General features: G+C 41.4%; 1 protein-coding gene across 2 annotated transcripts in view; it reads right to left on the bottom strand.

Moving 5' to 3' along the window:
- The window catches only part of LOC127391527 (transmembrane protein 132D-like), a 231411-nt gene that overhangs the window by 15425 nt on the left and 203664 nt on the right, over positions 1–12322 (bottom strand). The window lies entirely within an intron of this gene.

The raw sequence follows: 12322 nt of genomic DNA, 5'->3' as shown, positions 1-12322 counted from the left end.
AAAATCCTTTTTCTGTTGGAGATGAAATTCCAAGGAAATCAGAATAATTTCATGAAGTTGTTACAGAATTACAAATTCAGACAATGTATTCTGCCAAATCTTCCCCAATCAGCCTCAATCTACTGGGACCACAAATCAAAACAAAACCATTGCAATGAAACCTGCTCAATTAAAATCCAGTCGCATGGAATCTGGAATACCTTTAGCACAGTGAATATTCTCATTTGCAACAGTGACCATAAAGGCATGGAACAACCTTTCTGAAAGCCTGGGATTGGTTCCCAACTCCATAACACTCTTATTAGATGACCATGTGTAATTTATTGAGATCCATACTCTCAAGGATATTGAAGTGTTAATACCCACCAAACTCCAGGGGAGTCTAGTGATTAAATCCCTTTAAGAATCCAGGCTTTAATCTCCCTTAATGTATTTGTAAAATGAGGATACTATTCCCTTGTTTTACAGGGATTTTGCCAAGCTAAATCTATAAGAAACAAGAAAGAGCTCAGGTGCTAGGGTTGCACGAGAACATCTTTGTATTGTTTAGAATTTATCTGTAGTTAGAAGGCTTCACATTTTCCACCAGGAAAGAGCAGTTGATCACAGCCTCACTGAAGGCATGGGACAGTGCTGTGGGACGTGGCGTAGGGTGAAGCTGTGTCCCTGGCAAGCAGGCAATGCAAAGAAGAATCAAATAGCTTCATATACTCCTGCTGTTCTCCCTCTCCTTTTGTTATTATGGCCACCCCTCATTTGCTGTTGGCTGGGCTGCCACCCCTGCTTTCCAGCTGGAAAAGGAAGGTGGTGACTTCCTGCCCACCTGCTGCTCTTGCTATTCAGCAAGCAGTGATCCTACCAGCACAGGAGAAGCAAGAGAATGAGGCGGCTTTAGTGTTTGCTCCTCTAACTCAGTGGGATACAGGAATGTCAGCACTGACACATAGGAGAACTTTAGGCAAGTATTGTCTCATGGCTGGCCAGAAAGCCACTGGACTCAGCCCACCACCTTGTGCTTTTGATTTTAGAAGCTACTATTTTTTTGTAAGTAATGTAACAACACTTTCTTGCCTATGTTGGTTAAGTTACATCTTCCTGTTTCTCTCAGTGTGAAAACCACACGTGCTCTCTAACACTGACTGCAGCCTCACAGGTAAGTTTGGAGAAGAACGATAAACATATCCAGCACCCCAAGTTTTTATTACTAAACTGGGAGTGGTACTTCTCTCTTCCTCCTAGTAAAGCTTAAAGAGAAGTAATAGCAATAGAATAACTTTGCTTCACACTCGTGTAAAGAAAGGAGATGCACAAGCTGCTTGTCCCCAGGAAACACCTGACTTCCAGGTGAAGAAGAGCTGATGGAGAATGTGACAAATTGGATGGACTAAACACCAAAACAAAACTGTGCTGTAAAGGGGATGGTCAGTCTTCTAGATTGGTCAGATCCAGTGAGTGAATCAATGCTAGGCAGAGGAAGATAATGGAGAGGCACACAGCCCAAACCAGCCTGCTCTAGGGCTGCTCACGTGCCAGATGAGACTCCTCATATTTGGGAGCATCTGAGAGGAGCATGGGCAGAGCCCTCTGCAGTGTGTATCTGACCAAATACACAGGGAGGCCAAGTATTGCAGGTAACTCCTAGCTTCTCCCAGGGCAGCTGAAGGATCTTAGGGAGATCCAGCATCTCCTAAATTCAAACAGGGCTGGTGAAGGAGTCCTGGCAATGCGTGTGCAGAGCAGTCCTGCTGCTGCCTGGCTCTCCCAGTGTGCTGGGCTGGAGCGCTCCCGACAGCCCACCCACACACCAGCTTCAGGTCCAGATGGTGAAACTAAAATACCAGCAGCCTTAACCTCCACTCAGTAGCTTTGGTTTTGCCTGTAATTATCACAACAGTAAAAGTAGGTGTGCAAAGCATCTAATCGCTGTATCCAGGATATGTCATACTTTCCTTGTCTATAGGAAACTGCAATCTCTGCCAGCTCCTGTGCACTCAGATCCAGCATGCAGTTCAGCTGAAGGCAGCCTATTTGTTTCTCTGAATTTTTTTCATTCACAAATGGCAAAATATTTCAGTTGGCTACCATAATACTTACTGATTTCACACTGCTCTGTGCTATATTAAGCAACAAACCTGTGTTAGAATGAACTTACCAGGTATGTGCTTTATGCCCTTGTATGCTGCCCACAGATGGACTGTGTGTTATTCTCAGTTGCCTGCTAGAGCAACAAACATTCATAGCTAGAAGATCATGGCCAAAAAAGAGGTTTTACTCAAACAATGTTTGTTCTATACAAAAGCAAAATATTTCTCTGCATGAAAAAAGTTTCTCATCTGTACTACACAGGGAGAGTGCAGCCTCCCAAAATGTCCCTTCTTACTGCAGCAAGCTGTGGGCTTGTCCTCCCACAGAGACCAAGGTTTGTCCTTGTCTCATAAGCTGGAGATATGCTGGTAGCACAGCAGGACTAGAACACCAACTGTTTACTAAGTCTGAAGAAACTTCTCTTTCATTGAGTCTTTGGTTAGTCCCAAATGAACACCTTTCTGAACTCTGTTTGTGTCTGGGCTGAGCGTACCACAGCTATCACTGGCACCTGCCACTAAACATCTCCCACTTTGCTTTGCTGTGGCCTTACTAACCTCAGCGAGGCACAGTTTCTGCACCATGGATAACATTCTCCCTTGATATTCACTAGACCCAAACACTTCTTCCTCCTAAAAGTGTTTCATTAACATATTATAACTACACTTTACAGATGTAGAGGAGATAAGACCCCTGATACTCAGTAATGTTCTAAAGCTCTTCTAACCAAGGTAGGAAAAAAGACTTATTTACTGTTAGAGATAAAGAGCTGAATCACACAGAGATCAAACCACATGCCTAAGGCTTCACAAAACATTCACAACCCAGCCAAGAAATTAATCCAAAATCCTAGGGCTCGCCTACCACAGTTACTCAAAACTGGGGCAGACTTTGACATTGCAGCAGGAAGCCCCCTTGAGCCCACTACCCGTGGGAGCACCCCATTTTTGCCATTGGCACACATGCTGCTGCCACTCCCATGGCTTCTGTCTTTTGGGGTGATACCCTTGCAACATAAACCCATAGGCAGAGATACAACTTGAATTGTTTGAATCTCTGCAATATTTGCATAGGACAGTCTTTCCATTGCCTATGTTGAGTTTTCTTTTTTGGCACTGCCATCACATATATCACCATTATGTTAACAAGCCTGTCTTCCTAAAGAACTCCTGATCTCTCTTCATTACCCTGAGACACACTTCAAGTAATTTCTCATCTGTACTTACCAGATCATTTTTGATACATCACAAAAGTGCAAAGGAAAGCTCTATTTCACAAGCAAATTCAATGACTATTACATATATGTTGCTTTTGAGGGCGTGGGTGGGATGGAAGTGAAGCATCCACGATGTGCTGAGCAGTCTGTATTGCAGCTCCTCCACCCTGCTACAAGATCCCATAGCTAGGCAAGCCATGGGATAGAGCTTCCCTATTTCAGACTGAGCTCCTGACTCAGGAGGTCTCTACCTCAATTCCCAAAGTGTCAGCCAAGACGACAGTTGCTACAAAGACATCTCTTAAATAATCCCTGAAGAGAAATCCCCGCTTCTCCAGCTGACTCATTTCTGTCCTGAAATACGAGCACTAAAGGCCACTGAAAGTCTCTGTCCACCTACAAATAATCCTATTGTACTCTGAGATTTGTGTCTGTTACTCAAGTTGAGAATACAGCATGATTCAACACTGCCTCCAACTAAATTTAATTTTTTCTGTTAGAAAAAAAAATATCTTTTTTTAAAGGTTTTTTGAAATTTTATGGAAAATTACTAAAAACCAAATAAAATAAAAATTCTTTTGTATCAACTGATGCAAAAGAAATTAACACCCTTATTGTGACATGACTGCTGTGAATCTTGCTGTTGGTTTGGTCCAGTAAAGAGAGAGAAATACAGAAGCTAGCTTAAAATACATTTTCTTTAAGGCAATATGAGAAATGTAAATCTTTATAGACCATTTTAGGCTTCTAAACTAGGTAGAAAAAGGCACTGGGCTGATATATCCTCTACCTGTTTGGAATCACTTATCTTTCATTTCCATGGCTACATTGCAGACTGGAATCATTGCTGTTTTTTTGACAACATTCTCATTTTTCCAGCTTCGAAGAAATCTCTAGACAGGGATTGTCAGTTCCAATTATGCAGCTCATGCTGCAGCGACAGGTCGTTACTAAAGACTCAGAAATTATACTTTGACTTTTGCAAATGGATTATAAAGTTTGGCCCATTTTCTTGACAAAAACAGCCACAAAGGAGGGAAGAGAGGAGTGTGGTGAAGGTAGACACATGGAACTGGGAAGACCTGGTTATGTTGGCTCCTCTGACAAGGCTTCCCAAACGTGTGCAAGGTGCACTAAGGCTGACTACGGGCACACCAGTCCTCAAGCTGGGAGATCCAGGGTTTTACTATATATCTAACCAGTTGGGCACTAAAAGCAACAGAGTTATGTATGTGTGGTGCTGTGGCTACGTGATTTAGCTCCATACCTTTCTCCACAGAGTGTAGCACTGGGAAAACTCACTAGCGTGGGCGTCTCTGTGCCACAGGCATTTCAGGTCTTCAGCCCTGCAGCACCACATTTGATTGCATGCTCAAAGATCCAGTCTTTAGTAGAGCTATTATCCACCCCTTAAATGGAGACAGTAGCACTTCCTATGTCATAGAACAACCTGAATGTTTGGAGCATTAAGGATGCAATATACCTGTCTGAGGATTTCACCCAAACCTCAGAGTTTTCTTTGACTCTTGCAAGCTTTGATCCTACCCTAAAGGGCCAGCAGTTCTGCCCTCAAACAATAAGTGTCCTGCTCTTCTATTTCCTTTCCAAAGAGTAATGGTTTATACATAAATTTTAATTAGGGACACCACTAAGAACTGGTCTGACCTAAGTCAGGTATGAGACCAGACCTCCACAGACTTAAAGGAGGTGAGAGCCACATACAAGAAGTGAATGAAAAGACTCTGCAGTGAGAAGAGAATGCCAAGATGAAAGAAGAGGAGTTTGAACACTTTGATGCTCTCAGACTTCAATGTCCCACAAGCATGGATCTGCAGGCAACTCCTTGAGTTAAGCCATGTCTCAGCTGGTACATAATAAAATAATGACCAAATGCTGATGAAATTACTTGTGTAACTTAGACAACATCCTGAGCAAGGGCATTCAATTTCAGTCACTCCAACAAAGAGAAAAGGAATTAAAACATGTTTAGCAATGACAAGCTTTAGAAGTTAGAGCTACAAGGACAAAGAGATTTCCATCTTAGTAACAGATCACTTCAAAGAGTCTTAAAGATTCATTACTCTTTCTGATACTGAGTTTGCACAGGCAAAGTCTAGTTATATCCCTCTGGCAGGTATTCGGATATCCAAAATTACCACTTAGAAAAAAAGGAAAAATCTGTTGCAATATACACACACGCACGCACGGGCCAGGCTCCGGAAAGCTGGTCAGCACCTTGCAGTGACTGGAGAAGAATAATGCAACAGCAGAACAGGAAAGAGAGATCGATGCCCTGTTAAGCCAAGTACCACTTGCAGAGAAACATACATAAACAGGATTGTGCTCCAATGGCAGAGCAGCTGCTATAATACACAACTGCCAGATGAAAGCTGGCATCAGCCAACATGGACAGACTGAAATGTCAGAGAATGTTTTCCAAACAACACTCACTGAAAAATGATGGCAAAATTTGTATTGGAAGGGAGAGAGCATCCTGCCCTGCTGGAGTTGTGGGCTGGGATGCTGAGCAACAAGGGGATTTCTGTCCTCACTTGACCAGCTAACACAACCTTCTCTTTCTCCAGTTGCCTTTTTCTGGACAACTGAAGATACATGAGTTTCCATGCTGAACTGCAAAATGGCACATGGCTGAGAGCTCATCACCCCTCACACTGGTAATTTGTAGCACATGGAGGTCAGACTGTGGCCACCTTTGCATGAGTTGGAGCCGCTGGCAGGACTGGGGCTCATTGCCCCATATACTTGCTTTTAACAAACTTCTCTCTGTAGCTTGCTTGTTATCAACCAAGCTCCAGGCAGGGCTGTCTGTCCTTCCCCCTCTGCTAGGTCCATACTCTTGCACTCACTCAAGGAATGTGTCAAGCTCTCAGTGCCTATTGGTTGCCTTTCAATGGGGACACAACAATGAGCCAAGGGATGCATACATACATGTAGGTACACATGCACACGTACACAAGGCTAAAGCGGGGGACAGGATGGGAATGATCCTGGCATTCCCAAGTATTCCACAAACAAAACATTGTTGTTTCCATCAGGCTTAAAGGAAAATACCATGATTATTCTAATATGCCTCCCACCATCTGCAAACACCACTGCTACTAATACTTACATTTCACTTCTCTAAACAAGGCCTTTGCTGTGGTGTTGTGCTAAAGCCAAACTCCTCCAGCATCTCTCTGGGGATAGAAATAATTCAAAACACTTGCTCCCCACCGTGAAAAAAGGTCATTATTTTGACAAATTAGTTAAATGTCTCTCAGTCAGCAAGGATGACCCTGAATTATTCAGCATTCATCTGTCTTTTCCCCTTACAAAAACTGCCTGTAAAGCAATAAGTGTATTTCAGCTGAACTGCTTCTTAAAGATGTAAGTCAGTTTGGGTTCACTCCAATGCCCCTTGAAGCCAATGGGAGTCTAATTTAATTTTAATTTAATTAATTTCATTAAATTTGCAAATGATGCCAAGCTGGAAGGGGTTGTAACTACTTTGGAGAACAGGATAAGAATTCAAAATTGTCTTGATAGTGTCAAAAATTGTCTTGAAATAAATAGACACAATTCATGAAAGGTAAGAGCAAAGTATAAAGTTGGACAAAACTAATTATGTACAGGATGAGAAGAGATTGACCTGGTGAAAGCAGGGAAGGAAAGAACCTGAATTTAGAGAAGATCAGAAAGTCTTCATCTCTAGGAATCATGGAGGACTAGAAGTAGGCAGAATTACCACCTGCTATAATTTTTAAGCTCTGGTTAGACAAATGACCCTCAGGAATGTCTTCAACAGCTGGATATATTGTTTCTTTCACATCAGTTTGAAAACTTCAGACATTTTGAAGCCATGTATTCAGATATGTAATGTATAATTTCTCCTATCTGTTTTCTGTGCATATTATCTACAAGAAATTAAAAAGGGAAACAAGCGTATCATCATTGTTCCTCAGATTCAACATTGATCACAAAAACAAGCATATCTTGTTGTACTGGAAAATGTATTTGTACCTTAACAGACAGAGCAATGCAACCCACATGAAAGCCACCACTTGAAGTTCTTCTGAACTTCTAGAAAGCAGACAAAACCAGACTGCAGTGTTCAGCACCCTTTCTGGTGCCCTGGAGTGAACTGAAGTATCTCTAGCAACATAACTTAAGTTGTTAGAATGCAATTAAATAAGTTTTCAGGTGCACAAAAGAAAGGTTATTTCATAACATTCCTTCTTTCCTTAAGAGATGTGATAAAATGCTAAACATATTATTCTCATGTATATTTATAGCAATAATGCTGATAATTTACATTACTTTGATAGACAAGAGAAGCCATTGGGCTGCAAATTGATTGCATTTCATTAAATCACAAAAATTCAAGAAAAACATTAAAAAGATGGGAGCAAAGGCATCCTTGTTTTCCTCATACAGCTAAGCAAAGCCTGATTTAGGACAAGTTCAATTACTATGGATCAATACTGTTTCATTTCCGTGTCTCTTTCTTTGCACAGTCTAATAAAATAATAACAACAATGGTGATGATGATGAACATTTTATATTAAAACTATTCCTATCATGTAATAGTCTAAGCATTTGTCAAAAACATCTCCCAACACTCTGTAAAGCACATCATAGTGGAGTCTCAGTGTTTATGACATAAATGTGTGTCTTTGTGTACATTTTTCATATAAATACACATTTATACAGTGCAGATACTACTATCCTTGTTGTGCAGAGGAAGGAATGGAATGGTTACAAAGCTTTCCCATGGTCACAAATTGCTGGGGAATGCTACTGGCAAATGCTATCTGGGGCTAGAAATGAAGTCTCATTACTCTAAGGTTTTAAGATAATTAACTAAACCATGAAAACAGCTAATTTGCATAAATAGGAAAGCCAGGCCAAAAAACTATTTCCTCTCACAGACATATTCTAGAAAAATATTATGTAACAAAATCACATGGAATAGATAGAAGTCCAGGTGAGGACTGAAGAGGTGCAGCTTCTGTTTAATCTCTGTGACTTGACCCCTTTATTTTCTGGTCATTTTGTTAATTCATTAATGTTTTACTCATAGCTGTTCAGATTGTCACAGAACAGTCGTCTGACAGGGAAATACAGTTCCTGGTCATTTAGAGATGTAGGTGCTATCATTAAGAAGTACAAGAAGAGACACCAATAAACATGTTAAGAGAAACTGTTTGTCTACAGCTCTTACAATGCAGAACACAACAGACTGGATAGCCAGGATTTAGGCTGCGATGTGCTGAGGGCTAGTAGTCAGTAAAGACAAGACAGTTCTTAAAACATGCTCAGGATTAGTGTAAGATTAAAAAACATCAGTTTTTCTCACTATAACCAAAGAGAAAGCCAAATCATGCTCTAGCTGTCCACCTGTGATGAAGCCTTAGTCCTGTACCATCTCCTCTTCTGCTACAAATCACAGAAACACACAACCACAAACCTAAGACCCATCAATTTTTACAATGAAATGGAGGCATTGAGTACTCTTCCTTGACTCACTCATGTCTAAGTATGCTCAGAATCAGACCAGACACATCAGAGCCCAGGGAATGGTGATTTTCTTCCCAAAAGCGGTGCTTCCAGAAGTGCTACCACAGCACCAGCTAATCTTCAGCAATTACCTTTGCAGGTACAGCTCAGAGAGAAGGAATAAGACTGGAAAATAAAGTACATTTCACAAGGCTGGTGCCTTTTATTTTGGCCACAAATGCCCACATTTGTGAACTATATTAGAGGTCTGAGTCCCTCATGCACACCTACAAGAAAGACCATTTTGCTTACTTTGTAGCAGGATGTTATGGATGTTATGATGATTTTTTTTCTTGATCTTCAGAAATTTCCAGGAAGATGAGTGGAGCAGGTTTTTTTAGCAAGGGTCTTCAGGAGTTGCTAGTTCAGGAGTTAGATGGATAGGTGAATATTTCACTTCTTTACAGGGCACGCAAGGGATATGACAGCACAGACTGTAAGATCCTCTCTGGCATTTCACAGATACACTTGCTCTTTTATAAAAACCTGATGGCCAAACCCCAGCAACACTCATGAGTTTAGTGTTGATGCTGTGCCACACATACAGTCTTTAGTGCTTCAATTATGCTAATCCTCAAGTCCCTTGCATAAGCATCCCCTGGCCTACGCTGCAGGCACCTGGAGCAGCGGGGCAGCTGCACCCTCTTCTCTGGGTTTCCAGACAACACGAACAAACTGGACAGCTCAACTATATGCAAAGTTCTCTGGAAAAATGCACATATTAATGCCAGGCTCTCAGCACAGTGAGCTGGCAGGAGATCACTCTGGTTTTATCCTTCACACTCACCAGTGGACTGAGTAGACAACTGATGACAAGGGATAATTACTACTGCAATTGTACTGAGCTCAACCTGGTACCCCAATTCCAGCTGCTCATAATCTTAATTTTTCATTTAAAACAGGGCAGAGTCTGGGCTCATTTGGTATCCCTGTGCTCACTGATCATGCATTTATCATTGCAGCTTCAAAGCAGCAGATTGCAAGATTGCCTGGTGTCCTGTGACTCTTCTCTCTTTTCCTGATGGATGCCCCCTGTGCCAACACTCAGGTGCACTCAAGACCTACTATGAGAAAAATTCCATGTATCTGATGGTTGCCACTCATCCATTCCCAGGGAGAGTAAGATTGAGAAAGAAGGAGCACTTCTTTGTGCACAATAGCATTCAGCAGGCTCCACAAAGCCTTCTGAATTTCTCCAAGGATTACTTGCTGTGAGATTTTTAGGTGAGTTATTAAACTCCCTATTTCCTCCTCAGGTGAATAAGGGTTGTCTGCCTCAGGAAGGACTCCCTAAGATTATTCAGAATTTTTGTCAGAAGCAGGGGTGATCCTCACCATGCAAAATCACATTATAGAAAGAGAAAAGCTGATTACAGGATATGTATAGTTTTTCCCTGGGCTCTTCTCTGCTGTGTCTCACCCAATCCCTGTGTATGGATGTGTATGTTTCAGTAGGCTGATACACAGCAGTCAAGAAGAGGATCCCTAATCCTTTCCTATTTATTTGTTTGAAAAGCAGGAGTCCGTATAGCAGAGGGAGAAGAAAAATTAAAGATGCGGTACCCACAAAAGAACTGTGGTTGCTGCAAAATCTCAGTGTGTCATTATTCACCCTTATAGGATGGCTGGGGAAGAAGCTGCACTTCAATTTTTTTTTACTTCTATGGCTTTTTACATAAAGCAGTACTAAAAAAGAGGTGTTCTACCACCCTTAGATTTTGAGAGGAGATCTTAGCACAGTTTCGTCTGGGTCTTTGAGCCTTCTTCCCTCAGACATGTGCAGACACGGGAGATGTGAGCTTCTTTGCACTTGTAGATGGATACGTGTGAATCCTGAAAGGCTTTTACAAGCTAAAATAAATCTTTCCACCTTAGCAGACAGTTGGATGGAGACATCACTCACATGGCATCTATGCCTGTCCTACCTGCTTTTTATGTACAAAACACCATGCACAGATGCAGTCTGGTCAAATCATTTCACCAAGATTGCTTTCTTCCAAATCCTCCTAGCTGGCCAACATGCCAATGTTGCTATTTAGGCTCTTTGGATTACAACAGTTTCTTATTCCTGTATCTCCTTGTAGATCTCCTGACAAAATTTATGAGCAAAGATAATTTTCCAATGAGTCTTTCTTCCTCTTTTGCACAACTTCTTCATAGACTGTGTGCACTGCAGAAGCATGTTCCCTTGTAATATGTTATTCCTCATACAATTTTAAAGTTCATCCACTTTAAGTAAATCTGGCTGTTTCAGCTAAAATTGTGTAGCCTTATGGATTCTTTATCAGATGAACAGATGATCTTTTTAACACCTTGAGTTTCTGACTTTCATATCTTTCATTAAATCAGTCTCCCTTTCATGCTTTATATTTATGCCAACACCCAATTCTATTAGAACTCTCTCTTCTGCTTTCCCAGTTTCCTCCATTATTCTTTTTTTAGGTCTATAACATAATTTCAGTGAATCAAAGGCTGCCACTTCACATTTATGAACTAAAACATGAATGTGCATTATTACTTTATTTTTATGAAAATCCATGATAACTAATGCACTGATTCAATTTCTGCCAAGAAGCTTTATGTTTGGTTTGATACCTGGCCTCTAACCTACATCCTTCCAAACAAACTTTTACAACTATATTTACATATTGGGATCATTACAGTTCTTTTATCTCCCTCTTCCAATGACTTCAGAAGCTCTAATGGATTTAGGTGGGAGCTTAATTAGAAACTGCTCTTTTCAGTATTTCAGGTTACATTTCACAGGAAAAAATATGACTCTAACAAATGAAAGATTTTATGTAAATGCCCCCCCCAAGCCCCAGGGTGTCTAGATAAGTGTTTAGTGGAACAGACAATTAGACAGTGGGAGATCATGGTGGGGCCCCACTCCCTAGGAAGCTGGCATTCATTTTCTACCACTTTATATCCTTGTAGCAAAACCAATCTCAGCAGTTTGCCTCTGTTTTACAGTGATACCAGTGCAGGCAGAATGGGATTATTTTCAGCAGGTTTTTTCCTTGTTGCCCTTCATTGATGAGCAGGGAGTATGTCCAAATATCCTCAGAGATACACTCAAGTCAGCCTTGGTCCCCCAGCTCTGGCCCATCTGCACTCCTGCCATGCTATGAAGAGGGAAGAAAACATACGAGGCTTTTCCACTCACAGATAACTGGGCTGGTCACTGCAGTGTCAGCTTCTGGCAACAGAGCCAAGATGAGGGTGATCCGAGGAAGAGAAAACATACCAAACCCTAGAAAAGCCCGTCCAAGTGATGGTTTCATTATGACTTAGCTCACTAAAACTCATTAACTGGTGAGGCACCCATGAAATCTGCTAGCAGCAAACTGGTCAAGAGAGGAACTAGGTTCCAGAAGACATAAATGTGCCTCTCAATTCCTACCTTTGTGCTGCAAATAGCAGGTGGGTCTGAACAGAGGGCTTTGCATCTAAAGCCATTTCAAA

Source organism: Apus apus, chromosome 16, assembly GCF_020740795.1.
Source record: "Apus apus isolate bApuApu2 chromosome 16, bApuApu2.pri.cur, whole genome shotgun sequence".
In the NCBI taxonomy this organism is placed as follows: Eukaryota; Metazoa; Chordata; class Aves; order Apodiformes; family Apodidae; genus Apus; species Apus apus.
Note: the sequence above shows the minus strand (reverse complement) of the source record. Positions and strands in the feature narration are given on the sequence as shown.